Source organism: Tamandua tetradactyla, chromosome 23 (assembly GCF_023851605.1).
Source record: "Tamandua tetradactyla isolate mTamTet1 chromosome 23, mTamTet1.pri, whole genome shotgun sequence".
Classification (NCBI taxonomy): Eukaryota; Metazoa; Chordata; class Mammalia; order Pilosa; family Myrmecophagidae; genus Tamandua; species Tamandua tetradactyla.
Genome location: NC_135349.1, coordinates 50,061,485 through 50,088,390, shown reverse-complemented (window position 1 = coordinate 50,088,390; position 26,906 = coordinate 50,061,485). Strand labels below are relative to the sequence as shown.

The 26,906-nt window shown below is 41.5% G+C and overlaps 1 protein-coding gene and 1 pseudogene across 2 annotated transcripts in view; both read left to right on the top strand.

Annotated features, from left to right (window-relative positions):
- RBFOX1 (RNA binding fox-1 homolog 1) overlaps positions 1-26,906 on the top strand; it is a 2,222,576-nt gene that overhangs the window by 1,798,089 nt on the left and 397,581 nt on the right. The gene's annotated exons all lie outside the window — the stretch shown is intronic.
- LOC143666809 (dnaJ homolog subfamily A member 1 pseudogene) lies at positions 6,113-7,476 on the top strand (annotated as a pseudogene).

Sequence of the window (26,906 nt, the reverse complement as noted above, 5' to 3'; positions counted from 1 at the left end):
AATGTTCTGTGGCAGTGTTTCTCAGACTGTAGCCCTGATGTGTCAACTTGGCCAAGTGGTGGTACCTATTTGTCTGGTTGGGCAAGCACTGGCCTGTCTGTTGCGATGAGGACATTTTGTAAAATTAAATCATGATCACGTCAGCTGCATTCACAGCTGTTCCATTTGTAATCAGCCAAAGGGAGTGTCTTCTGCAGTGAGTGATGATTAATCTAATCACTGGAAGCCTTTTAAGGAGGATTCAGAAGAAACAGGCTCTCTTCCTGCTTCAGCTGGTGACCCTCTCCTGTGGAGTTCGTCCAGACCCTCTATCAGAATCGTCAGCTTCAGCCTGCCCTGTGGATTTTAGACTCTGTGTTCCCATAGTCACGTGAGACACTTTTATAAATTTTATACTTGCAAGTGTTCCCTGTTGATTCTGTTTCTCTAGAGAACCCTAATTAATACAAGCCCCTTACCTGCCTGAGATTCATTTTGGATGCTGGTTTTAAGTGGCGTTCTCCCCACACCCCACTTCTTCCTATTCTATCAGGGTGTCCCTGGAATCCAAGTGTTAAAGGGACATCCTGCTATGCTCATGAGCCATTCCTCTCCAGCAACATTTAAAATCCCAGTCGACTTTCTGTCTTTCATGACCCAGTACACTTGCAGAATTATTCTATTGATGTGTACTTAGGAAATCCAAATGCATTTGCATTTCAAAGACTGTCACAGAAAGGACATCTGACCAGCTAAGCAGCGTGTATTTTTTTCTCCAATTCCAAAAATAAAGAACAGGGATTCCAGGTGTGTTGTCATTAATTCCTTCTGCTCCCTGGAAGAATGGGTCAGAAGAAAAGCAACTAGTTGAGGTTTTTATTTGATTAGTTGCATTTTATATCGGGGCTCCTGCTTTTAGGCATCTCTATCAGAACTATCTTTATGTCTCTGTAGGAGCTAATCTGCCTTTTAGAGTGTGAGTCAAAACAGGTGCCTTGAACATAGTAGGGGATCTAGAATAGTTTGGAAATTGCCAGATTTAGGGCTGCACAGCCACCAAGCATGTCTGAGAAGGTGAGATAGTTACATTATAAAAGGGAAAACCTAGCTTCTAACTCTTTTCTTTATTAATTATCCCTGCACACACACACACATATACTTTTATAAAGGTTTCAGATTGTCAAGGATGGTTTATTCACTGTCCACTGAAGTTTGCTATCCCCTGGAATGTTTGCGTCTGTTGGAAGTAAGGCCTGAGAGAGCAACTGTAGAGTGAAAAATGGATTTCTCCATTTCAGTAGAGTTCCTGACTTACATTCATAATCCCCAAGAACTGTTGTCTCAGCATGCCCAACTACAAACTGGGTAGGAAACAACGAAATGCAAAAGAGATTTCTAAGTCTTGGCCCTCTTCTGTGAAAGTATGTATTGGTCCTTGTGATGGAAAAGGAGAGAGCCAGCATTTTTATTCTTACCATTATTAGTCGGCCTGTCAGTCATTTAAAATTTCCTCGTGAATACTGCGTGTCATTCCTTCCAGCTGATATTATGAAAGGTGTCAGTGAATCTTGCAGCTAAAAAAAGATCCCTCATTTCTAAAGCCCAGCTGGAGGTGAAAGTGCGCCACAGAAGTGACCACACCAGAGGGGGAGGTGGTTCACTAGGGACCACAGATTCTTCTTCACTTTTGTTTATTTTACAGGAGTGAAAGGAATCCCAGTGATTAAAGATAGACTGCTGCACTTGACAGGCAAACAGGCTGTCTCATGTGGCCTCGGAGGTAGTTTCTATGTCAGTCCCAATTATTAATACATTCCTTAGCAATGAGAGTTTTCTCATTCATTCTTACTAAACTGTTAGGGCATGCAGCAGCCCAGAGCACTGTCAAAATGAGTCGCCCCCTTCAAAAGTTGGCAGTGCAGGTCAGCAACAACCTAATGCATGCTAAAGCTCCCTTGATTACAGCACCCAAGGGAAACGGGGAGACAGTATGCACTGTGGTTACGCACCCGGGAGCTGGCAGGCAGCTGGTTGTGTTCCAATCTCCCCTTTGCCTCTGGTGAGCTCTATTTTTGGACAGGCTTCTTATCACCTGTAAGCCTTAGTTTCCTCCTAAGGTTATTCTGCAGATTAAATGAGATAATGTGTCAGGTTCAGCCAGATGCCTGACACAGGATAAGTCCTTTGTAGCAACTACAACTAATGTGGAAGGCAGGAAGCAACATCAGTTCCCAGCCCCAAGGCACAGTTCTCTCCAGGTATGCCCCAGGCAAGATTGCAGCTGCCCATTTGTAGACATTATTCAGGGGGCTACCAAAAAGGGGGTGCTAGTCCAGGATCCCCACCCTGCTAAGTTTGGCCCCTTCAGTCTTCTCATTGGCAGTGAATTTGTTTCTAAAGGACCCTACGTTACCCAATGTATACTTTTTAGGGTGTGGCCTTATCACCATGCCTTTTCCTCCATCCACCCATCTTTAAGGAAGACTGTGGCATGCTTAAACTGGATTGTAGTGCAGATTCCCTTTTGCACATTGGCAACAGCCTGGGTGGTTGGTTACTGGGGTAAATGAGGGCAGATGGCCTGTGTCTTCCGAGGTTGAAGGCCAAAGGGTAGGGTGGACTAGCTGGAGCCAGGAAGATAATCGTTCATGGCAGGGTCAGCCTAAGAACTCAAGCCTGAGATGAATCACCAGAGGATAAGACCTCTAGGAGAGTCTAGGCAGATCCAGCTGAAACCACGTCTACTTCCTGATTCTTGGAGGCTGGTGGACAGATTTTCTCCGAGTAGAATTCCACAGTCAGTAGTAGAAACAGCTTCGAGGTCTAATGGATCTCTGTGGTGGGCTACATGGATGGATATGATAAAAGAATCCAAATCCAATGTGTTTTTCATTCATTAGCAATGAAGTAGTGTTGTAATGCTCATGCTGTGAAATGATAGATTATGCTTAAGTGTTTTTAGTTGTAGGAGGTGCTTAGGAAAACTTCCAATTAATGGATGAGTTAACATGGTTTGGGGAGGTGAGCTAAGTAACACAAAGTCACACATCCAATAATTGTGCAATTCAGTCTTCAATCCAACAATCCAGGTTAAACTCCCAAACTATGGTCTTAAGTATTATGCTGTTTGTTTTAATGTCTTATCCTAAGAGCTAAAGAAATACTGAATCAAATTCCCCACCATGTGTAAACAGCGCTGGCCATTACTGGAGATGCAGAAATGAATAATGTAGAATTCCTGCCCCCACAGAGCCTTCAGTGTGAAAGGAAATGAGCAAACAGGATAGGGATGGGGGGCTTTTCCCTGGTAAAGGTTTTTGCTTCTTTGCTTGCTTGCTTTTGTTTTGTCTGATCGAAATGGGAATACTTCCTAAACCAAAGGTGCATCTTTCCTTCTAGAAAGAGCAATTTCATTATTAAATTCCATATATCTCTTGTGGCTGGTTGGTTAGCAAACCTTACGGTTTAAATGTACCAAATGAAAGTGGATATGTATCAGGGTAGGAACACCTGATTATTTCACATCTGCCTAATGTGCTTTCTGAAATAATATTTTTGATTTATGACCTTGATATGAATAGAGGATTTCTTAGGCTGGTTGTTCTGGGTTTTGCAAGACCTTTACTTTCAAATAACATTTCCTATACCCACACACCCTTCCACAGTAGAGATTCAGTCGAGGAACTGGTTTAATGCAATGGCTTAATGGGGAAAGTTCCAACAATACTAATATTCCAATTACAAAATGACTTATCAGAGCATTAGTACAGGCAAAAGCTATGGAATGTGTTTCTTTAGATATTAGTAATAAAGTTTGGCAGGTTTCATGCCAGTATACCCACTCTATCAAAACTCCTTGTCAGTTCCAGTGATATTGCAATATTCTTCCCATGTGTATATGTGTAACTTGTCGTCACCCTTGGCCACTGATACCCCACCCCAGGGCATTCCAACCCAGTGGTTCTCAATCTTGGACACGAATCATAGAACTTTTAAAAATACTGATGCCACACCCTCTGTCCTCCTGATTTAATTAGTTTGGCAGAATATCTGGGCATCAGGATTTTTAAACTTTTAGACATTCACTTGAGTGTGCGCTAGGACTGGGGGAGGGGGCACAGGTCTCCAAAGGGAAATGCTTCTTAACGCAAGTAAATAACAGGATCAGGTAAGCTATGTTTTGGAAGGACAATGAATATTCTGCAACCAATCAATTAGGACTCCCATTTAAGACACCTTCTGGATTATGGGTGTCTGAGGTCCTTACCACTGAAATTGAGGTCCAATGCCAAGAACAGTCACATCACTTGAAAACTAGTTAGAAATGCAATCTCAGGCCACCCCAGACCAACCCAGCCGGATTCTGCACATGATGCCCTGGTGATTAGGACACACTGAGTTAGAGAAGCACTGCCCTATATATCAGCGATGAGGAGGGTGATAAAGATGACAGAATCTGCTTGTCTTGAGTGCCTGCTATATGATAAGCACTATGCTAAGATATTTGGTGGCTATGCATTTTAAGTCTTTACAGGAATTACATGAGATAATTCTAAAGTATCAAATGCAGTGTCTGACATCCAGATTGCCAAAAGGGGTGATTATTGTTGTTGCTGTTATTATTGTTTGTCTTGGTTATTCCTTGAAGAAATGTTATTGCAAAAGCTCCTCCTCCCTCTATTGTACAAAAAAGGAAAGCAGGAGCAACTTGCTGCAAGTGCCCAGATAGTATATGGAGGAGCTGAGGTGCCAACAGGGGTTTCTTTCCAAAGTCATGCCCTTGGCCACCTTGCCATGTGGTATAGAGGAAGGGAAACATGAATCTCGATGTAATTTTGCAGACTGTGTACCTTTCACGGGCCACACGAGAACATGGGATTAGAGCCTTTCATTAAAAGATAACCAAGCTGCAATGGGTGTGGATGTTTTGTTCTCCTGCACTCTTTCAGTTACAATTGACAGAAATTCAAATAGTATTGCCTTTAGCCAAAAATGGTCTATATTTGTCTTTTCAAAACTGTGAATGTTAATATTCCAGTATGGACTTCAGGCAAGACTGAATCTAGGTAACCAAAATGATGATGTCTTCTGAATTATGCTTCTCTGTGTCTCTAGGCTCTGCTTTCCTTAGTGTTAGCTTTATTCCGTGGCACATTCTCTCCAAATGGAGGTACAATGCTCGCCCTCAACTCCAGACTGAGACCCTAAACATCTAGAAAGACCTGCACTAAAAGAAAACCTTTATCCAAGCAGTCCCAGCCAGTATCCCTGGGATAACTCTGTCTCTCATGCATATCCCTGAGATAATCCTCTGGTCAGGAGGATGGGATGTCTTCTCTGGACAGATTTGGACGCAAATATAAAGCAGGTCCCACATTGATTTTAAGGACAAGTACTAGAAAAGGAGATTTTCTACAGTGAAAATGCAAGTATTAGGCCCATCAGAAAGGGAAAAGAAATCATGGCAGGTATGAGGCACGTGTGTCCACCAGAGGGGCCTCACTGAGGGGTCAGATAGGCCAGGGTGTGGGAGCTGGGGAGTCTGCATTCACGCTCCCTGCTCTTGACTGTGCTTTGGGAGGGCTGGACTTCCCCCTGTGTATCCTTATAATTCTTCTCAGTGATGTTTCCTTGGGGAGAAAGGAGCCAACATGCATTGGGTCTCTCTGGCATTGAGACAGGGCCAAGTGCTTACATAGTTTTGAGTTTCCACCTGCATGAAGGTTGTTCTTCCAGTCTCAATCTCACAAAGCAGAAAAGGCGGGGTGGCCAGTTCAGTGATGGGCCTTAGGGCACAGCCAATTGGGCGGACTGCTAGGATTTCCAGCTGTTGTATATTCCTCTCTGAAAATAATTAAGCAAGCAAGTCATTAAAAAAAACAAAAAACAAAAAACTAAGCCTGAGATGGTCAACTTGAGACTCACAAGGTAAATGGACTTTACAACTTCCAGATATAATAGTTTTGTTTTGGCTCACATAGTTTATGTGTGTGTGTGTGTGTGTGTGTGTGTGCACATACACACATAAATTTATAAAATAATGTATCGGGAACTTTCCAGAACGCTCGGTGAGAGGTGGAGGAGTGGTGGGTGCCTGAGCTGCGCACAGCGATGCGTTCCTTCCCGCTCCCCCTCACCGGCCTCGGCCCGCTCACCGGCTGTAGAAAATGGTGAAAGAAACCACTTACTATGATGTTTTGGGGGTCAAACCCAATGCCACCCAGGAAGAGTTGAAAAAGGCTTACAAGAAACTTGCCTTGAAATACCACCCTGATAAGAATCCAAATGAAGGCGAGAAGTTTAAACAGATTTCGCAAGCTTATGAAGTGCTCTCTGATGCCAAGAAAAGAGAATTATATGACAAAGGAGGAGAACAGGCCATTAAAGAGGGTGGAGCCGGAGGGGGTTTTGGCTCCCCTATGGACATCTTTGATATGTTTTTTGGAGGTGGTGGAAGGATGCAGAGAGAAAGGAGAGGTAAAAATGTTGTACATCAGCTCTCAGTAACCTTAGAAGATTTATATAATGGTGCAACAAGAAAACTAGCTCTGCAAAAGAATGTGATTTGCGACAAATGTGAAGGCCGAGGTGGTAAAAATGAAGCAGTAGAGTGTTGTCCTAATTGCCGAGGTACTGGAATGCAAATAAGAATTCATCAAATAAGACCTGGAATGGTTCAGCAAATTCAGTCTGTCTGCATGGAGTGCCAGGGCCATGGGGAACGGATCAGTCCTAAAGACAGATGTAAAAGTTGCAATGGAAGGAAGATAGTTCGAGAGAAGAAGATTCTAGAAGTTCATATTGACAAAGGCATGAAAGATGGCCAAAAGATAACATTCCATGGTGAAGGAGACCAAGAGCCAGGACTGGAGCCAGGAGATATTATCACTGTTTTAGATCAGAAGGATCATGGTGTTTTTACTCGACAAGGAGAAGACCTTTTCATGTGTATGGACATACAGCTTGTTGAAGCATTGTGTGGCTTCCAAAAGGCAATATCCACACTTGACAACCGAACCATAGTCATCACTTCTCATCCAGGTCAGATTGTCAAGCATGGAGATAGCAAGTGTGTACTAAATGAAGGCATGCCAATTGATCGTAGACCATATGAAAAGGGTTGCCTAATCATTGAATTGAAGGTAAAGTTTCCTGAGAATGGCTTTCTCTCTCCTGATAAACTGTCTTTGCTGGAAAAACTCCTACCAGAGCAGAAAGAAGTAGAAGAAACTGATGAAATGGATCAGGTAGGACTGGTGGACTTTGATCCCAATCAGGAAAGTCGACGCCATTACAATGGAGAAGCAGATGAGGATGATGAGCATCACCCCAGAGGTGGTGTTCAGTGTCAAACCTCTTAGTTGGGGCCAGTGAATAACACTACTGCCATCTCATATATGCAGTAGTGAATAAGTGAAGGACTGTAACCATAATATGCTCACTACTTGCTATTGTTTTTTGTTATAATATTCAGCTCTAGTAGTGTTTTAAAAGTTAAAATGAAGAATAAACTCAAATATAAAAGCTCTCACTTTGCCCTGTATGTATGTATGATGACTTCAGTGTGCCAGATGAAGTTTAATACTTGTAAGAACTATTGGTTTGAAAAATCTCCTTAGCATTTGTTAGGCCATACCTTGTAATCTTTTTTTCCCTGTGTACATGGACTAGCGTAGCGTGAAATGCCTAGGTGTAGGTATGTGTGTTGACTTCAGTGTGTGACCCTTCATTGTTAAGCTATGAAATTAAAACTGTATTTAACTGGCAATCAAAAAAAAAAAGCAATTTGTAGAGACGTGTTGGTCTGTATAGTTATTTGTATTAAGTGGGATTTATTGTGATGCTTCTGCAGTTACTGTCTCAGCTCTTTGAAAATGGTGCAGTAATTTAGTCTGGTATCAGTAATAGAAATGGTAGCTTTCTAAGGAAGAATTTATCATAATATGCTGCCTCTTGAGGGCATACACTTCTACAATTGCATTCCCTTCTGATATGCTTTTTTTTTTTTTTTTAAATATATAAGTATGTTGCTCAGACCTGGTTACATTTTCCCCCCCTTCTCTTTGGACCATGATAGGCCTCAGAGTAGTGTTGCAGGAGCTGGGTAACTTAAAAGTTAAGATGAAGAGATCTTTGTAGAGCAGGAGAAATTTGCATGTATGAGATAGGAGGTGTTCCTTAGGCTAACTTTAAACCATTTAACTTATGCTCCAAAGTAACTGTAATTTAATGTTGGTAGTAATAGCAAATTATGAATAGCTTTAATCATGTTTAAAAGTCATATGTTCACATGCTTAAATCTGGATATCAGAATTTAAGCTATTCTTGAAATGTATGAATGTCTCCTTAATATACTAATTACAAAGCATTTACAGTGAAAAAAAAAATAATGTATCATTTAGGGACTGAATGTCTTGCTTCTCACTGTCCCTCCAAGCCAACATATAGTTGGAGTTGAGATTTGGTGGCGCCCTCTAGCAAGGCATGCTTTCCCCATTTTGCCCAAAGCCCCCACCCGGCCAACTTCCACCGTGTACAAAATCTGTCTGGTCCTGGATATACTTGAGTTTGCAAATCCTGACATGATAGTATCATGTCACTTCACTCATGTACATTGTGCCCTAAACCATGTGTCTGCCCAGTCCTCATGAGTGGCTCCAAAAAATGCCATATGCTCTCTTGTCACATATACACATACACACTCACACACACACACACACACGCACACAAACACACACAGGAATTTTCCTTTGCCTTGCTCTTTTCTTTCCCTGCCCCCTCTCATTAAGCTTGCTGCATAATCCTCCTCTCTTAACCTTCATCTCCACAATGTAGGAATTTAGCATGCTCTCTACCCAACCATATTAATAAAGCACTTAAAAATATGCAATTTATTCAGGATTATTTATCTAGCTATCTCTACTGAAGTGCTACTTCTGCAGCTCTTCATGCACAGCGGTTTCCCTGGGGGCTACTTTCAGAGCCCAAAAGCATTGACAGAAATGCAAAGCCAAGGATACCAGCTGCATGCCCAAGCTTCCCAAGCTCAGAAATTGCAGTGGGAGGGGGGCGGGAGGACAGGACATTTCTAGCAGGCACTGGGGCCTTCCTTCTGCCTCCAGGCTGGGATGTACCCACTTAGCCAAGGAGCCCAGGAATCCTTTCCCTCCTGTGGCATTTTCGAGAAACTAATCTCTTAACTGCAGCTTAATGCCTGGGAGAGCCCAAGGCAATGATGAAGTCTGCTTTGGCATTTTTTGCTCCATGCTGCCATATGACTGATTATCTCACTTCTTCATCCATTCCCTTATAACAGGATCTCTCAACCTCAGCACTATTGGCATTTTAGGGTGGGCAATTCTTTGTTGTGGGGCGCTGCCCTGTGCATTTTAGGATGTTTAGCAGCATCCCTGCTCTCTACTCATTAGATGCCAGTAGCACATCCCTTCTTCCTCCAGTTTTTGCAAACAGACATGTCTCCATCCATCACCAAATGTTCCCTCAAGGCAAGCTTGTGCCCTTTGAAAACCACTGCCTTATAGGGACATAACATGGATGTAAGTGCTAGACTGTAAGCACTGTGAGGACAGGATTGTGTCTGGTTTTGCTCATTGTTGGTTGCCAAACACATAGTAGATTCCTAATAAATATATATGTTTTGAATGGATGGGTGAATTTCCTGTTGGTCAAAGTTGAATATTACAATCATCTCCAAGGTAAAGTGGAAAAATAGTAGCAATTGTAATTCACATTTAAGGAGTCAAACCAAGAGCCCTCCTTCATTTTCCTCCTTCCATCCCCAGCCATCATTATCAAATGAGCTCAATAAATATTGGCTGAATGAAAGCATACATCACCATTATTGCTCTCCTCATTTGAGAACCCACTATTTGGCAGCTCTGAATGTGTGTTCTCATTTCATGTAATTTCCACAGTGACTCAAAGGCTAGGTAATATCAATAGAATTTTATAGATTGGGAAACTGAAAACCAGAGAGGTTAAGTAATTTGTCCAAGGACACACAGCTAGAAGGTAGTGGAGACCTGATTCACATCTTGATCTGGAAGGATTCACAGAGCTTTCTTTTCTCTCTGCACTGCATACTGCATTGCCTCTGGGTTTCACTCTGTTCAGTCAAAGCCTAAAAGACAGCAACATGAAGAACTTTCATCCCAAGGTTAAATGTGCAAGAGGGTAAGTGGATTTGCCCAAGTTTCCCATTACAATTCGTTTTAGAAAAAAAAAGTGGATTAAAAACAGAACCAACTTGGTTTTAATGTCATGTTTCCCTGAAAATGAGAAGTGAGGGTTTTGCAGATGCATAGCTTCACACTGTCTGTTGTATTGTGAGAGAGAGAAGATGATGGATGGAATGGAGCAGAGAGTATAATAATAGTATAAGGCTTTATTTGGAAGGGTCAGGTGAGGAGAAGATGAGCCAGAAGGGTGGGGAACAGAAGGCTAAGAAAGAGGAGCACGTAAGAGATGCATCTAAACTATTAAAAAAAATGTTTAAGGGATTCAAGGAGAAATGTAAAGAAGGAAGCACTCTAAAAGGTCAGAAAAAGTAGTCAAGGAAGAAGCAAAGTAATTTAACATAAAAAGAAAAGCAGCAGATACTTCTTTCATGCTTCAGAGAGCATCTGTCTTAAACCTTGCAATGTCCCAATAATTCATTGCAATCGTCTGCAAGACACCAAAGCAGTTCACGAAAACATACTTTTTCCCCATAAGCTGATGAGCCTCTGAGATGGTCCAAGTTTCCTTTAAAAATTGCCATGAAAATACTATGCTTGCTTTGCATTAACCTTAAAGATAATGAGGTATTGGACCTTATCCTGTAAAAGGACAAAGATGGAAATGGCCTGGTCATGTTTCATCTCATCTAAGTTGGAACTCCATAGTTCAGAAGTTTAGTTATGAAAACATTAGTGTAATAGATGGAAGGAAGGAAGGGGAAGAGGTAAGGGGGAAGGAAGATGAGAAAGAAAGGCCACTCTGCCATCTTTTTCTCCTCCATTCATTTGTATGCTCATTCCATTATTGCTATTGCTTTGTTTTCTTTTGCTTTGTTATTTGTATGCTGTATGGCGGGGTCACATTTCATTATTTTTCCATGTGAGCACCCCCTTATTGTAGCACCATTTGTTGAATTTTTATGTATTTGTTTTGCTTGTTTGTTTGTTTGTTTGGGAAGTTCATGGACCGGGAATCGAACCTAGGTCTCCTGCATGGCAGGCGAGAATTCTACCACTCAACTACACTTGCACTCCCTCCATTATTGTTTTTTAATAAGGCATCCTCCGTTTGTCAGTTACTATGTGAGCTACTGGAAAAACAATGGTAAGCAAGGGGGTGCAAGTGTAGTTCAGTGGTAGAATTCTCGCCTGCCATGTGGGAGACCCAGGTTCGATTCCTGGCCCTTGCGCTTCCCAAAAACAAAGAAAGAAAGGAAAAACAAAGAAACAAAAATTCAACAAATGGTGCTGCAATAACTGGATACTCATATGGAAAAAGAACAAAACGTGACCCCCGCCATACAGCCTATAAAAAAAAAAGGCAAGCAAAGGCCAGCCCTGTCTCTACTCTCATGAACTCACACTCTAGCAGAGACCAAAAAGACTCAGGCCTGCTTTCTTGCAGCCACGCCTCATTTCTGACTTACCACAAATGCTTGAACAGTTAACATATGTGCCCGCCTGCTTCTCAAATGCCGCAGATTTTGAGAACTGGATCAACTTTGTCCTCTCAAGGGCTCCACATCAATACATGGGCTGATTTATCAGGCCACACTGAAGCACTGTTTGACAGATTCAGCTCCCACAAGGAAGGGGGAGGGGAAAGGAAGGGAGGGGAAGGGATGTTGATTTGATTTCCCAAACTAAATGTTGGGTTCTACCACTGATTTCTGAAGATTTCAATCTGAAACATATTCTTAAAAATCAGCCAAGACACATAATATTGAAGGAGCTATTTGGAGTCAAATGTGAACTTTGAAGTCACCTAAGCCAACCTCGTACCAAGTGTCTGAATTTGTAGGGCTGAATTTCTTCTATCTGGGCTTCAACTTTCTCCACACTTTTTGGTCAGTTTGCTTTTAACTAACAAGCTACTGCAGAAGGCAGCCCATTTTATTTTCCAGTCAACTGACAGGTCCATGTTGTATAGAGACAAATTGTCCTCCCTCCCACGAGATTATCAGTTGTAATTCTACCCTCTGTTATAAGGCAGCCAGTCCCCAGTCCTACCAAGGAATATGCACTGTAGAGCTAAAGAGACCAGCGCCTGAATTTACCAGCTGTGGGAACCTGAGATGGCAGCGAGAGCTCTCGGAGAATCGCAGACCTTTTCTATAAAATGTAGAGTATTCCACCTGATCTAACTCTCCAGTCTTCAGTGCAGAATAAGTGCAGTTACCTGGATCTCATCAGCCTTTCTTCACATGGTAACAGAGAAACCATATTGGGGTCAAAACTCTCACCCTGTCCACAGAACAACCCCGGAAGCTAGTACATGGTTGTTTGTTTTCTGATATCTGGGCTAAAGGATAAGAGAAGACTCAGTTTGGTTTGCTTGGGTCGTGGGTCACCCTTAAACAAATCTGAATGAATCCAGAGTAGTGTATGTGGTTGGTGGGACTGGACTGGAGTATTAAAGTATCAACACTCGCAGTGAAAGGGAAAATACGTCTGTTCGCTACAACCCAGCTTCTGAAAGCAAGCAGTCTCCCAGCTCACTCCTCATCCCAAGCAAACTTTTAGAAGACAAGGAGAGGTTCCTCAAAAAGTTAAACACTGAATTATCATGTGATCTAGCAATTATACTCCCAAGAATCTACTCAAAATAATTGAAAATAAGACCTAAACAAAAATACTGCCCACACACATTCACAGCAGCATTATTCACAATAAACAAAGGTTGGAAGTAATCTGTAAACATCAGCAGAGGTAAAAATAAGCAAAATATGGTACATCCATACAGTGGAATATTATTTGATCATAAAAAGGAAGGAAGTACTGATACGATACTTGCTACAACATGGTTGAACCTAGAGATAAGTGAAGGAAATCATATACAAAATGACAAATATCTATATTTCCCCCTTTATGAAATATCCAAACTAAGTAAATCCATAGAAGCAGAAAACAGATTGGTGGCTGCCAGGGACAGGAGAGGATGGAGGCAAGGAGGGGGGTGGGGTATAGCTGCTTTTTTGGTAGAGGATTTTATTTGGGGGTGATGAATATTTTGGAAATAGATACAGTTAGTGGTTGTGCACCATTATGAAAATACCAAATGCCGCTGGCTTGTTCACTTTAAAATGGTTAATTTAAAAAAGAAAAAGAAAAAGAAGAGCCAGGAGACTTAGAGTGCAGACTTAGGTGAGATATGTAACCTGCTTGAGCCATGCACTCCTTTTCTAAAATGGCTAAGAATGTCTACATCGTTCGATGATACGGAGATGCAAATGAACTAATGATTATGAGGTGCCTGGTTTCTGGCAACTAGTGGGTACTCAATAAATGGCATATATGCATGTACCCCCCAACACACTCATGCATTTGCCACCCAAATAACTATTACTTAGTAGGGTTACTTTGGAGATCGAGAGAACATACTCAAGAACTTGCCAACCATAGATTGTTAGCAGATCCTGTCCAATGCACACCCACATGTCTCTCAAAGATTGCTCTTCTTTCCACCTCCACTCCCTTGAGGGTCTCCACCAGCCCTTTCCTGGGTTTTTGTAACAGGTTTCACTCCCTGCTGCTATTTCTTCGGTTTCCACTTGCTCCATCAAGCAGCAGCCAAAGTGCCATCTGAAAATGTACATGGAATCCTTGCCCTTCCCAGCTAAAACTTGCACTGCGCAAAGAGTTATTTCCAGCCACGTTTGTATAAGACCCGAAAAGATCTGGCCGATGCCAACAGTACTAAAGTCGTCCCTTTCTTCCAATGCCGATTGTACTGTCTCCCTGTGCCTCTTCCCAGGGCTGGCTCCACCCCAGCCAAGGGGCATCCCTTCTAGGGCCTTCTCCAACCGCCCTACTGAAACGAGTAACCCTACTCCATTTTTATTTCTCTTTTCATGGCACCCTTTTCACTTGCTTCAAAACTCTATTGCAAGTTGTAATTTTTTAAAAAAGACATGCTTGGGTCTTTGTCCATCTTATTGATGAATGCAGAATCACTGACTCCTCCAAGCTTGGTATATAGCAGAACTTCAACCAGCATTTGTTAAAGAGATCAATGTATGGAAAATATTATTATAGTCCTAAAAATGCTACAAAGTCTGCTCTAACCGTAAATTGGTGGAATGGTTAAGCAGAGTTTCCCTTCTGATGTCCGCTATTTCTCTATATTCCACCATTTCAGTGAAGAATGTGACTTGAGCAACAAGTGGCCATCTGTTAAACTTGGGACCCTTCTTTTATTTATGACGTATATCTCAGGGAAGCATAACAACATCTGCCAATTCATTAAGTGACAGGTTTTTTTCCTTCAACTTCTTTCTCAAGTTTATTTTGCCCAACACAATTCTATTAAGGGAAAAGCTAATTGACCACAAGCTTCATTTCTGCTGAGCTTGGCCCAAAAGTCAATCACTGCCTGACAAGAGCTTCTCTGTTTGTTTCGTCAATGGATAAAATTCCATCTTGACTTTTTCTGCTAGTCCTAAGAGAATAGATGTGAATATGTTAAATTCTGTTTTGATACATTTCATTTTCAGTACAATTGCAACAACCCAAAGAAGTCACATTATCATGGAAAGAGAAGGGAAGCCTGGAAATTATTTCTTAAGAATGCTTCTGTTTGCATGCTGAGCAGTATTTTTTATCATCACCTGAAAATTGTTATACCTTTCATTTTGTCTTTTAGGAAATCCCTGTCTTTCCATTTTTTTCATGTAAATTTTGCACAGTTAGTTGTTCATATGTAAATATTTTACTTTCAAACACGAAGTTTTTAATTGCTATTGTTTTACATAGGATCGAAAGAAAATTAACTCCTTTATTAAAAACAAATTTACCTGTACAGAAAAATGTTTCTTGAATTTCCATTGATTGCATTCAGTTCAGGTCACAAAAGTATGTTCGGCTGCCCAACACTCTCATGTTACTTAGCTAACAGCAACCAAGTTGTAGCAGCTACAAAGGGACTATAAATTCTCAGGTGCTGGAGGAAAGGGTTTCTCTGGGCAACGAAGAATAATCCTTTCAAGGAAAAAATAGCTAGTTTCTCAAGGGGTTAGCTTCCAGTTAAAGCTGCCCAGCTGCCCATAACATGAAGGTGTGAAGGCGAGCTAGGACTTGAAATCCATTTGGTTTTAGTCCTACCCATTTGCCAACAAAACCACAAAAGGAGAAAGACCAGTCTTTGGGTGGCAAAAGAGAGCAAAATGCCATCCATGAAATAATACCCCTTCCCCCCCAAAGAAAAGAGAACTAGTCCCAAGCTTTTGCTGTCAGCCTAGAATATAAACACCATGTACTATTGGGCATTTTTTAAATGAAGTGTTCCTGATGCAAATGACCAAAAAAAGAAACAGCAAACTTGCTGTTTCACCAAATCCTTCCAAACATCTCATCCTGAATGGAGAAATCAGAAGTGCAGTAATAGACTACATTCAGAGTCATTTTCAATTTCCAAAAAAAAAGCAAGGCACCCATTTTTGGTACATGGATGTTTTTTAGCATTGAATGGATAGAAATTTTATATATCCCATAAGAATTATTCACGACCATCTCCCCATTCCATTTTCAGAGACCTATTGTAAACTCGCTTTTATAGTTATAGCTTGGATCCAAGAAATTTATTTCTACTGCTGTAGTCAGAAAAGGGAAATGTCTAATGAGTTTTTGCTAGCTGAGTCAAAGTGTCATGGTGGAATTCTTCTTTGGAAGACATGCCTTGCTGGGAGGAAGAAAGTAAAACAGCCAAGATTCTTTAAGAGGTATATAAATCTACACATCGCTAGTAGTAACACTAATAATAAAGAGTCATTTGGCATTATATATTTTCAAAGTGCTTTAAAATGTTGGCATTCCTTGGAAAGGAAAGAAGAGGCCTGGAAAGAGAATTTTCATTTCACATTTAAGGAATGCATCAGGCGGAAAGTTCAGCAGCTCATTTCAGCTGTAGGCACCAGCCTGACCATTGCCAACATTAGATATGGCTCTCAGCTTAGAGCTGGGTATATACCCAGGGTAAAGGAGGATGAGTTTTTGGCAGCCTGAGCTGCAGAAACCAGCTAAGGAGATGGAATAACAAACCTTTTTAGCTCCAAGGATCTTTATTTCTAAAATGTAGACATCAGGAATTAACAAGGAGAAGCTAGAGGTTTGCAACACGGTTTGAGTCCCTATAGCTTTATCACAGTGTACAGTTAATGGAAGCATATGTACTGGAAGAAGGAGCGGGGGCTGCTTTTTGCTCTTTGAGCTGGTGAACAGCCATTTCTGGGGATGAACAAGCTTTTCTGACATGGAGACAATGCTGCTTTCTGCTGTGCCATTAAGAATATCCCATCGAGGGATGCAGAGAGCCATCCTTTTTGTGTGTGTGACTTCCCCACCCCCTTTTCCTTCCCCACAATTTATTTATTAAGGCTTGCTCATAATTTTTGAAAAATGTTTAAATCTAAGTAATATCCTATGTCAGCCAGCACTAAAAATAATGCTTTATTATCGCCATTCCAGTTTTTACAGCTGAAGGCTGTTAATCAATGAGGCAGTGTGGACCCATGTGAGTGGTGATCGCCCCCACCCCGGGAGTGTGGCCTCTCTTAATGACAGTCCATTTCAATATTCATTAGGAAAGGTGCATTCTCTGGATTGGACCGTAGCTGATTAATGCCTAGAAGGATTTGGCTAGAACTTGGGCATCTTGTTGTAAGAGCTGTTCCAACCAAAAACAGGATCCTGGCCGCAGTCTACTGGACTCAGCTCAACTCTTCAGCATCTCAGAAACTGAAAGCTTTTCTTGTTGGTGTTCTGTCTTGGACACCTAAACAATGTTGGTGTTAAGCATTAGTTATCTGGTATTTAACAGCTCAAAAATCAAAGCGAATGTCCAAGTGGCTTATTTTAGATCTCTAAAGGAGAACCCAGGTCAGTAGGATCTATTTAACACTGCATAGCTTTAACTCAATTTAAGGAGGAATATCACTTTTGCAATGAGTATAGCCTTTCTCCCCTTCTCATTTTATCTGACATGTCATACCCTCTTCTTAGGTGGTTCTGAGATTGCACAGCAAACGGCCACCCGTTCTCCCCTCAGCTGCCTTCTAATCTGGCAGAATCTTTTTCTGCTCCCAGGTGCATACATCTCCTTGCCATTAGGACCCTGCTCTTGGCTTTTTGCCCATCTTTTTGGGTAATTACTGTCATGTGAACTGATAGTGCTAAATGGGAAATAGCCTCATTGTAAGGCAGCATGTGGTAGTCACCTTCCTAAATAGTGATGTTTCTCTGTGGCTCTTGGTGGTTGTTTTTAGAAATAATTCAGTCTCTTTAAATTTTTAATTCCTCCATCACTGTGAGCATGCAACAGGACTCAGGAGCCTGTATTATTCAGCAGTCACTGAAAACGCAGTCAGCACCATGGAAGATTCTAGTTGTTATGCCTGGGTCTGTCCTCAGCAACACTGAGTTCATCAGAGGCACATAGGGTGGGAACAGTGATGAGAAGGCTAGTTTTCCCTCTCTGGGAAGCTGGTTTTCAGTGGACCTCTAGCAACATTACCTTGAATAGTTTACCTGCCTCTGTGTTATGGTCTGGATACAAGGTGGAGCTAGGACAGGCTAGCTCGGGAGAATGAGAGCCATCCTTTCACCCATCAGCCAGATCCAAAAGAGGCGGAAAGCGACTTGGGGCTTGGGGACAGCCAGATGCCTCTGACGCTCCCAGGAACAGCAGCGCAGCAGCCAACACAAATGTCAGTGGAACGGGCCAGGCTGCCAGATGCCATCACAGGAAATAACTTCCCCTTTCCGACATCTGGGTACCACCTTATCATCCAAAAGAATGCAGGCTGAGCCGGTAGGTCCCAGCGGGAGTGCGTGCCTCTCAGTCCTTTCTTCCTCCAGGCCCAGTGGCTGCTTGGATGGGTCATTGGAAGGTGCAGTGGACTCTGATCACATCCTACATTGAATGTTCTGCAGATAATACTAGTTAATAAGAGCAGTAAGAGCCCATCCTTACGTTAGCTCAGTGTATGGACCAGGCACTGTTCTAAATGCTGAACAGATTGACCTCATTTACATATTTGCAATCTGTCTACATATCTCTTTAGTCTAAAGCAGAAGGGAGTGAGCAAAGTAAGAAAAAAAATAGTGCATAACCCCAACTCTAGAGTTGGACAAACCAGCTTCATGTCCCAGCTCTGCTCTTTTCCATATGTGTGACTTCTGAAAACAGTTGTACACCTCAGCTAATCATCCTTCCCTGAGTACTTGAAACACAGTCTGTTCCTTTCCTCCCTCGGGAGTTTGCACAGGCTATTTCTTCCGCCTAGAGCATTTGCCCTGGACTTTTTCCTAGATCTGCCCTCTTCATCCGTCAAACTTTGGCCCAGGTCTCTTACCTTTAGGAAAGGGCTCCCTTTGCCAATAGGCTTTGTCACCATCACATGAAGTTTTTTGGTCTCCATTTCAGAGTGAAGCAGGTACTGGGCATTTCAGCTGTGGTTAGCCCCCTGCTTCTAATTTCTCTCTCTGATTTCTCACTCTCAGGTCAGTTCCTCCAAGAAAAATCCTCACTTTTTGTTCTTTCCAAACGTTCTAAATCTCTCATAGCATACATCTGCAATTCTTTCCATTCCTTGCCATTCCTAAAACACGCAGTCTAATTCTACCACGTGGCTGCTTCTGTCGCATACAGAGGAACTGTGGGTGCTGGATTGTTCTCAGAAAAGTTAGAACAGCTGGAGCTTGGGTGATGCCTCCAAAAAGTGCATTAAGTGGCCTGTCAAGTCCATTTTCACAAGTGAGAAAATCAGATGAAAATGAAAAACATAGCAATGCTTTCAGGCGCTTGCACCACCTTATAAAACCGTGACAATACGCCTTTCTTAAATTGAGGATTATTTTACTGTTCTGGATACGAGACCCTTGATCTAGGCAGTTAGCTTGGTAGAATTTGCTGAGGTGTTATGTGTGCGTTGCTTAATAACTCATTTAAGAACAAAAGCCGGGTCTGTGGCTTATAAACAGAAAAATAAATAAGTTTCAATCTGTTCATCTTGCTGCTTGAAGCTGAGCCAAGGTCAATGGCTTGGTTTCCACCAAGGTTTACCTCTACAGTTCATATAGCTAGCTCAATGCACTAAAAGAAAATATCTCATCATTGATTAATACGTCAATTGTCAAGAAATTCCAAATATATATTGCTTATTGAGACCATAACATTTAATAATAATAATGCGCATTTATGGAACACTCTTTATCAGGCACTATTCTAAGTAATTCTCATGTTAACACTGAGTTATATATTGTCAACCACATATAGATGAAAAAATTGAAATAGTGACAGTTTAAAAATTAATCCCTAGTTTATACATATAGTGTGCATGAAAGATACATGTTTTGTTTTATTATATTGATTTCTTTTATGGATATTATTTTTAAAAAGAGCTTTCCTCAAAGTACCAATACTGCTTTAGATTTTGAAAATAAGAGCAGAAAAAGTTTCTTACTTGGATGTGATATTTTACTTTTTCTACACCCTACCAAGTAATAATCACCTTAATGTAAAGCAAAAGCAATTCTGGCAGTGTTGAAAATTAAGCTACAGGATTTGGGTTGGGGAAGCAATATTTTATCATTAAGTAGGATTTCCAATATTTACGTCAGATTGCCATTTCTGGCTAGGAGCGCCAACAAAGAAGTATCCTCTGCATTTGGAAAATGAGAAACCCACTGATCATTCAAAACCCCCAAATGCATTGACACGCCTCTAGTATAAATCACAACATACTTTTCTTACTCATTAGCTGAATTTTGACACCTCAGATTCCATGCCGGTGGTTATTTTAATTCCTCCCAGCTTTGATAATAGATGTGGCCTAAGCAGAGAGGAAGTCACCTCCTGGCCCCTTGAACCATCTCGGGAAAAGCATGTGATTCCCCCTGGTATTAGGGGATTTTCAGTTCACTGAGCAAATGATGCATTCCAGCATCTAAGTGTGGTTGTTTAATTAAACCCTTTGGTTCATTCAAGATGACTAAAATGTTTCTGTGCAGGGCATTTTGAGAGTTATTAAAATTCTACAGAATATACTTGTATAGCTTGGGTTTTTATGGGTTTTGTTTGAGTTGGAAGATTGCAAGGGGTGCTACTTAGAATGTTTCGTCGTACCTGTAAGTCACAGTCAAGAAAAAATAAATTCCTTCTTTGCCTCCATCTCTCTTGGTATAGAAAGTATCACTATGTCAATGTTTTCAATAAGAGTTCATTATCAAAATCCGCACCTGGAAGACAAATAAGATAGAAATGGGCAGATGTAATTGCATATATACACATATATGTGCATGTCAAAAACACACCATAACCCACTGGGAAGCCATTCTTTCATGAATACTTTGTCACTAATGGACTGACAAAAATATTCAACCAAAATTCTATGGCATGATTGCACAAAAATATGTGAGTAAAACAAATTTTAAAAATATAAGCACAGAATTATATATTTAAATTTGGCTTAAGGGAAAATCTTAGGTTGCATATATATAACTAGAATAAGACTATATATATATATGATGTCAGGCGTGGCATGTCATAGTAGAAATATCAGGTGCCTTTGATGCAGACAGCTCTGGCCCCTTGACAGCTGGGTGGCCTTGGGCAAGAAATTTGACTTGCCTGAGCACTTCCTTATTTTGTAGATGACAAACCTGAAGCTCAAAGAATTCACACAGGGCATAGCTGAGCCAGGGGAGAGTCCAAAAAGTTACTTCTGTACTCCTTATTCTTAATAGTTGTCATGTGTTCTTGGATTTTCACATGTTCAAAGTTCTTAATTTCTAATTTTGGATTCAAGAGATCCATGAAACCTCTGAAATAATGCACAAAACTCCATACATGTGTCTAATATGTGTTTTTTTTTTTATGGGAATGTCCTTAGCTTTTAGACCAATGTCTCAACCTGGTCTTTATGTTCTCAGCAAGATTAAACACAGCCATCATGTAGTAAAGCATTTTCCCTGTTTCTTAAATCACTGCCCACCTCGATTTTAAATGACAGCGTTCTCATCGGGCGCTGTCTTTGTAGGAAAGTATATAATGTAAATAAACAGTCATGACCACAGTTTTTTTTTTTTAATCTCCTTTTCAGAATGTGTTCTAGGAAAATGTCAAACTGTCTAACAGGAAATGAAACCCGAGTGGTTTGTATTAACTACATTTCTGCATTTGACTCACAATTTTGAAGGTGGCTGGTGCTAGAGTAACTTGTCAGATCCCTCACGATGCACCCTCTTGGACCCTGCTGCTCCTTTTTCCCTGAGCCAGCCATTTCAGCACACATCTTACTCATTTATTGTTATATTGAGATCAAGTTTGGTCATCCCCTTTGCAAAATCATATTCAATTTTCTTAAGTGGGAGTGTATTTTTGGCAAGGTCCCACTGGAGTCAGAGCCAGCAGTCACTTTCGTTAGCAGTGCTCCTGAGAACAGGCCCTTTACCCGTGACAGGATGGGGGTTGGCCTAGCCTCTAGTTATAATGAATATTCAACCAATGACCCTGCACAAACCTGCAGACCTCCAGCTTGTTACCTGTCGGTCCCTTCCAGTTCTTGCACATTTTCCTCTAATCTTGTATATTGCGTAAAGACCTGAGGCATTAAGTCCGGGAGCTGGGTACTTGTCATACATGACGATTGAGCATAGCTGGGGAGACAGTCTGGGTCAACAAAGCATTTGGCTGAACCAGTCTGGGTTTCATGTCCCCACTTTTGATCATGGTGGGAACAAAAAGGGAAATCCCCCTGCTAGAAGAAAAATACCTACTTGTCACATGGACGCTAACTCACAATCGATCCTGCATGTCAGGGACACAATAGGGAGTGGTAGGGACAGTGGCAAATGGCAGAGCTCGAGCTCCGTCTCACGGGGCACCTGCTAATATTCAGCTTCAAGCAGTTTTTGCAACATAGGAATATACCAGATTTTCTGATTTTTTCCCCCCCAAAAGATTCTGAAATTCTGGTTTTGGCCCGAAATCTCTCCATTTTAAAATTTGATTGCTAATGTATTTTTTAAAAACAAAACCTACCTGTGAAGTAAATCTGATCTTCAGGACACCAGTTTGATACCAGTAGAGAATCTTAGGTTTTGCAAAACACTTTTTCAATCTCAGAAAAGGAAAAAAAGAGCTAAGAGCTGAACTCTGTAAACCTTCTGAGAGGAAGGCACATTAATCTTTGGGGTAGTGAGAACAAGGCCTAAACAGATAAATAAACCTCTAACATCTCATATTTTTGTTTGCTTGTACATTGAAATATTATGTTTGTTGTCCGTTGTTGTTCACTAGCGCAAGGATACTCAGGATCAAAGTTAGGTATCTTTTGTGTTGTTTTCTTTTAAGCCTCCAGGTAACTTTTGTCCATTACTCTTTCATAGTGCTTTAGAAATCATCTAAGATTTTGCAATTACCAGTTACTTTCCCTTCAGGTTTATCTAAAAATTCCCCTGGCCTTGCAAAAAGATACTCTCCCAGCCCACAGCAACTTGAGACAATTCAACATATACAAAAAATTACCCAGTTTATACATCATGGTATAAATATAAATTTCCTTTTCAACTATAAGTATGGCATAAATTATCACCCCCACCTTAGGCGAATGACTAATTCCACAACTGCTGAGTGTGCTTTTCCTTTTTACTCTAAAGAAATTATTTTGAGAGATTTTGCACAATTTAGTTTGGTGCTTAAGCTGGTAAATGTTTTCCTCAACTCACTGTAGCCAAGACTATTTTAGGGAAGTTAGGACTGCTTTGGAACTTGAGAAGCAGTTTGGGAAGTCTTCAACTTCTGAATTTCCACCACCCTCATCTGATCCAAGCTCAACCATCTCCCACCTGGGTGACACCAAAAGCCCCCATCTCCTTGTCTCCACCTTAGGATTCTTAGAGTCTGTCCAACCCCAAGCCCCCATAGAGACTGCTCTGCAATGGTAGCCAGGGTCTTTTCCTCTCTCGTTACATTTTTCCAGTGGCTCCCATTGTAACCGGATTTGAGTCCAAGCTCCTTGTCATTGCACACAAGCCTTGCAATAACTGGTCCTGCTAACCCGCCCTGAGCTAGTCTCTTTCCACTCTTCCCTTTGTAACTACACCCAGCCACTGGTTTCTCCTTTCTTTTCTGCAAGTACACCAGGCTGATTTCCATACCAGGGTCTTTCCCTTGCCCACCTAGCTATGGTCAGCTTGTGGGGCCACTTTCTTCTCATCACTCAGGCTTAATGTCCCCCTGCCCAGGTAAGATAGAACCCCTCTGAGTCGGTGGATTTTTGTCGTGCTTCCTGCTTTATGTCCAGCACCAAGAATAGCGCCTAGCACAGGTTGGTGCTAACTAAATACCTGGTTGAACAACTGGTCGACCAGCTACTAGAAGTGGGGTGCAGCATCGACTCTTGGGCTGTCAGACCGGAACTCCGGTTCTACCATCTGCTGGATTTGCAGACTCAGCCATGTTGCCTAACCTCCCTAAATCTCAGTTTCCTCCTTTTAAAATAAGAATGAGAATAATGCCTCCCACGTTAGGATGCTGTGTGTATCCTTTTGCTGTTGCCACATAACAATCACAAACATCATCGGCAGCAACAATAAGCATTTATTTAACGGGAATGTCACGCGTCCACTGGGGCATATTTTTAGGCTGGACTCGGTCTCCTTTATCCTCTATCCTTCTCACATCCATATCCTGGGACCGATGTGCTTGCCCGGGAATGTTCCCACGGCAATGGCAGAAACACAAGAGAACAAGCCCAATTTTGCCAATACCTTGGTGACCTTTGGCCACACAAAAGCCAGAGAAATTCACAGAAACACCCAAAATCGAAGAGTTGGGGAAGTTCGCTCTGCCCATGCAGGCAGGAGGGAGTGGAAATTTCTGAACCATAATGTACCACAGTGTAAGAATCAAATGGTCTAATGAGCATTAAGTGTCCGGGACATAAGAGGTGCAAATTAAATATTCATTTATATTATTATTTTTTTATTATTGCTATGATAAATTCGACAAGATCAAACACATACTATTTCCATGATACATAACCCTCATGAATATTTTTATGTGAAAGCACAACGAAAAGCTCGCATATTGTGCTGAAATGAATTTATATCCTGGCTCACCAAATATATAATTTTAAAAACATGTTAATGACTTTATCATTTTGATCCTCTTCATTCAGTCGAAAGGGAGTATAATAAACATGTTAAACATAGCCGCTTTACAATTAGGTTAATGTACATTTTCATCACAGGGAACAAGCTCAGGGCTCTATGCTTAGTTATTTTAAAATGTAGTTCTGGAAGGAAGAAGGTGGTATGAATAAAGGGGAAAGCGTGGGGAAGAGGTGAATTCAAAGCTCTGAGCCTTGGATTCTTCATCTGCCAGATAATGCCAGTTCTCTCTTGGGTGATGTGAGGTCTAGAGATAAGGCCCACGAAGCTTTATCGGTTCATGGCACACACTGATGGTTCCCCAAAGTCTTCCTTTCTATCCTACCTATGGCCACCTCCTTTCTTCTGCATAAAGGAAGGCACAGGGCCCTTGACTGTTCTCAACAGATCTTCAGCCCTCCACCATCCCACCCCTGCAAGCATCACAGTCTCACACAGTCAAACCTTGCTGCTCTTCTCCATGACCCCCAGTCCTTTGGGCAAAAGGTGGTCTGCTTGGGCAGGGACCTCTGCTTACACTTGCTGGCTTAGTTTGCTAATTTAGAAGCAGCTTTCCTTCATTTCAGCCATTCCTGATGGTCTCACCTGTCTCTCAGCCACAAGGCAAGTTTCCATCTAGGACAAGGGATTTCTTCTTTATGGAAATCAACTCGTTGATTTTGATCCCTCTTATTACAAAAGCCATTCTAGATGACTCCACAAAATTTGGATACTGCAGATAAGCACAAAAAAGAAAATTTCAATCACGTGTCATTCACCACCCAGCGATGATATGCATTTCATTATATCTAACTTCTTTCAGCTCTGAATCTAGATGCAGATGTATCAGGAAAATGTGTTATTTATAGCCATGGTCTTTATGAGTAACCATTCAGTTATCTATTTATGATACGTATGCATCACCTATCTGTATGTACCAAGGAACATACTGCTATTTATAACCCACAACAGCCTCCTAAGGAGGGTGCTTCCATTGTGTTAAATGGAGGTCCTTTGAGGAATCTTGGAGCGGTTGATTATGCAAATTTGGGAGTGGGCTACTGGGAGCTCTGCATTTCTCTGCGTAATAGAGAGAGGGGAATGTGGAGTTCCAGGAACAGGACTGACAGAAGAGGGGGAAGGAGAGAGAGCTGAGAGAGGGAACAAAAAGGAATCAAGCTGAAGAGGATACAAAAGTGAGGGTGAGCTGATAAGACCCCAAATCTTTCAGAAAAGTTTACTGTACCCTCAAAATCTTTGCACGGTTGGATTTGTTCCTTTCCTCCCCCACCATTTCCTTCCGCTTCCTTTCCCTTTGCTTCCTGTATTCCTTGTCTGTGGACCCTGGATATAGCACCTTAGAGAGAATAAATAAGGCAGAAGGAGACTTTGGGGAAGAGGAGGGAATAAGAACAGAAGCCACCTGGGAGTCTGAGGAAATTTGGGGAGGGCTTTAGATGCACAAAGGGCATAGAAATGGGCACTTGGAGCCAATTTTGCCTTGGTCCCCAAGGAAAAAGGATTTCTCCACCTGACATCTGAGTTTGCTTCTCTCTCTCTGTACCCTCTCTCCTCTCTCCTGACACTGTATACAATGCTTTGCTATTTTGTAACTTAGCTATATATCTTGAAAATTGTTCTCCTTTTTTTTTTTTAACATGGGCAGGCACTGGGAATCGAACCCGGGTCCTGGTGCATGGCAGGCAAGCATTCTTACCTGCTGAGCCACCATGGCCTGCCCTGTTCTTCTTCATAAAGCTTCTTTCTAAGAAAATAATTTGTAAAGGATGTAAGAGAAAAGCATCGAATTGGTAATATATTTAGTTCCCAATTATATCCCTGGTTTTCCAGCATAATAAACACACAGAGGTGGGCAACATATCATAAGCATGACCAAAAATTCCCTTGGGATCAGTCCCTACCCATGGAAATACTTGAAAAAGGTTATGCAAATGTTTAAGCCTTTTGATACACATTGTTAAATTGTCTTTTCAGAAAGGTTAAACCAATTTACACTCTCCACAGGAGTGTTTAAGAGAGACTCTTTCCCTAAATCTCCTTTGATAATGAAGACTAGCATTAGGAAAAATCCCTTTCAATTGCCAGTTTGGTGGAAAGTAGAATCTACATGTGGTTTTACCTTTATTTAGTAACTAGTAAAGTTTGTCTTTTGTTTTTTTCTCGTATGTTTCCGGACCAGTTGTGTTTCTTCTTCTGGGAATTGCCTCCTCATATCTTCGGTCTGTTTTTCTTTTGAAACTTTGTGTCTTTATTATTGATTTTGGAATTCAAACATGGTGGTTCTGAAAGCTTGATTTCACTTAGCACACATTTGTAGAGCTATTTGAGTGGCGAATCCCTATGGATAATTAAAACGATGATTAAACTGCCATACCTAGGAGAATGGGGTGCTTATGTTAACAGTATCCTAGAGGCCATGAATGTTGGCATGATGACAGAAAGTTCTAGAACCAACTTTAGGAGTATACCACCATGCCTTCCTTGGCATCTTCTCTTCTGTGAAATCCTTCCTGACTGAGG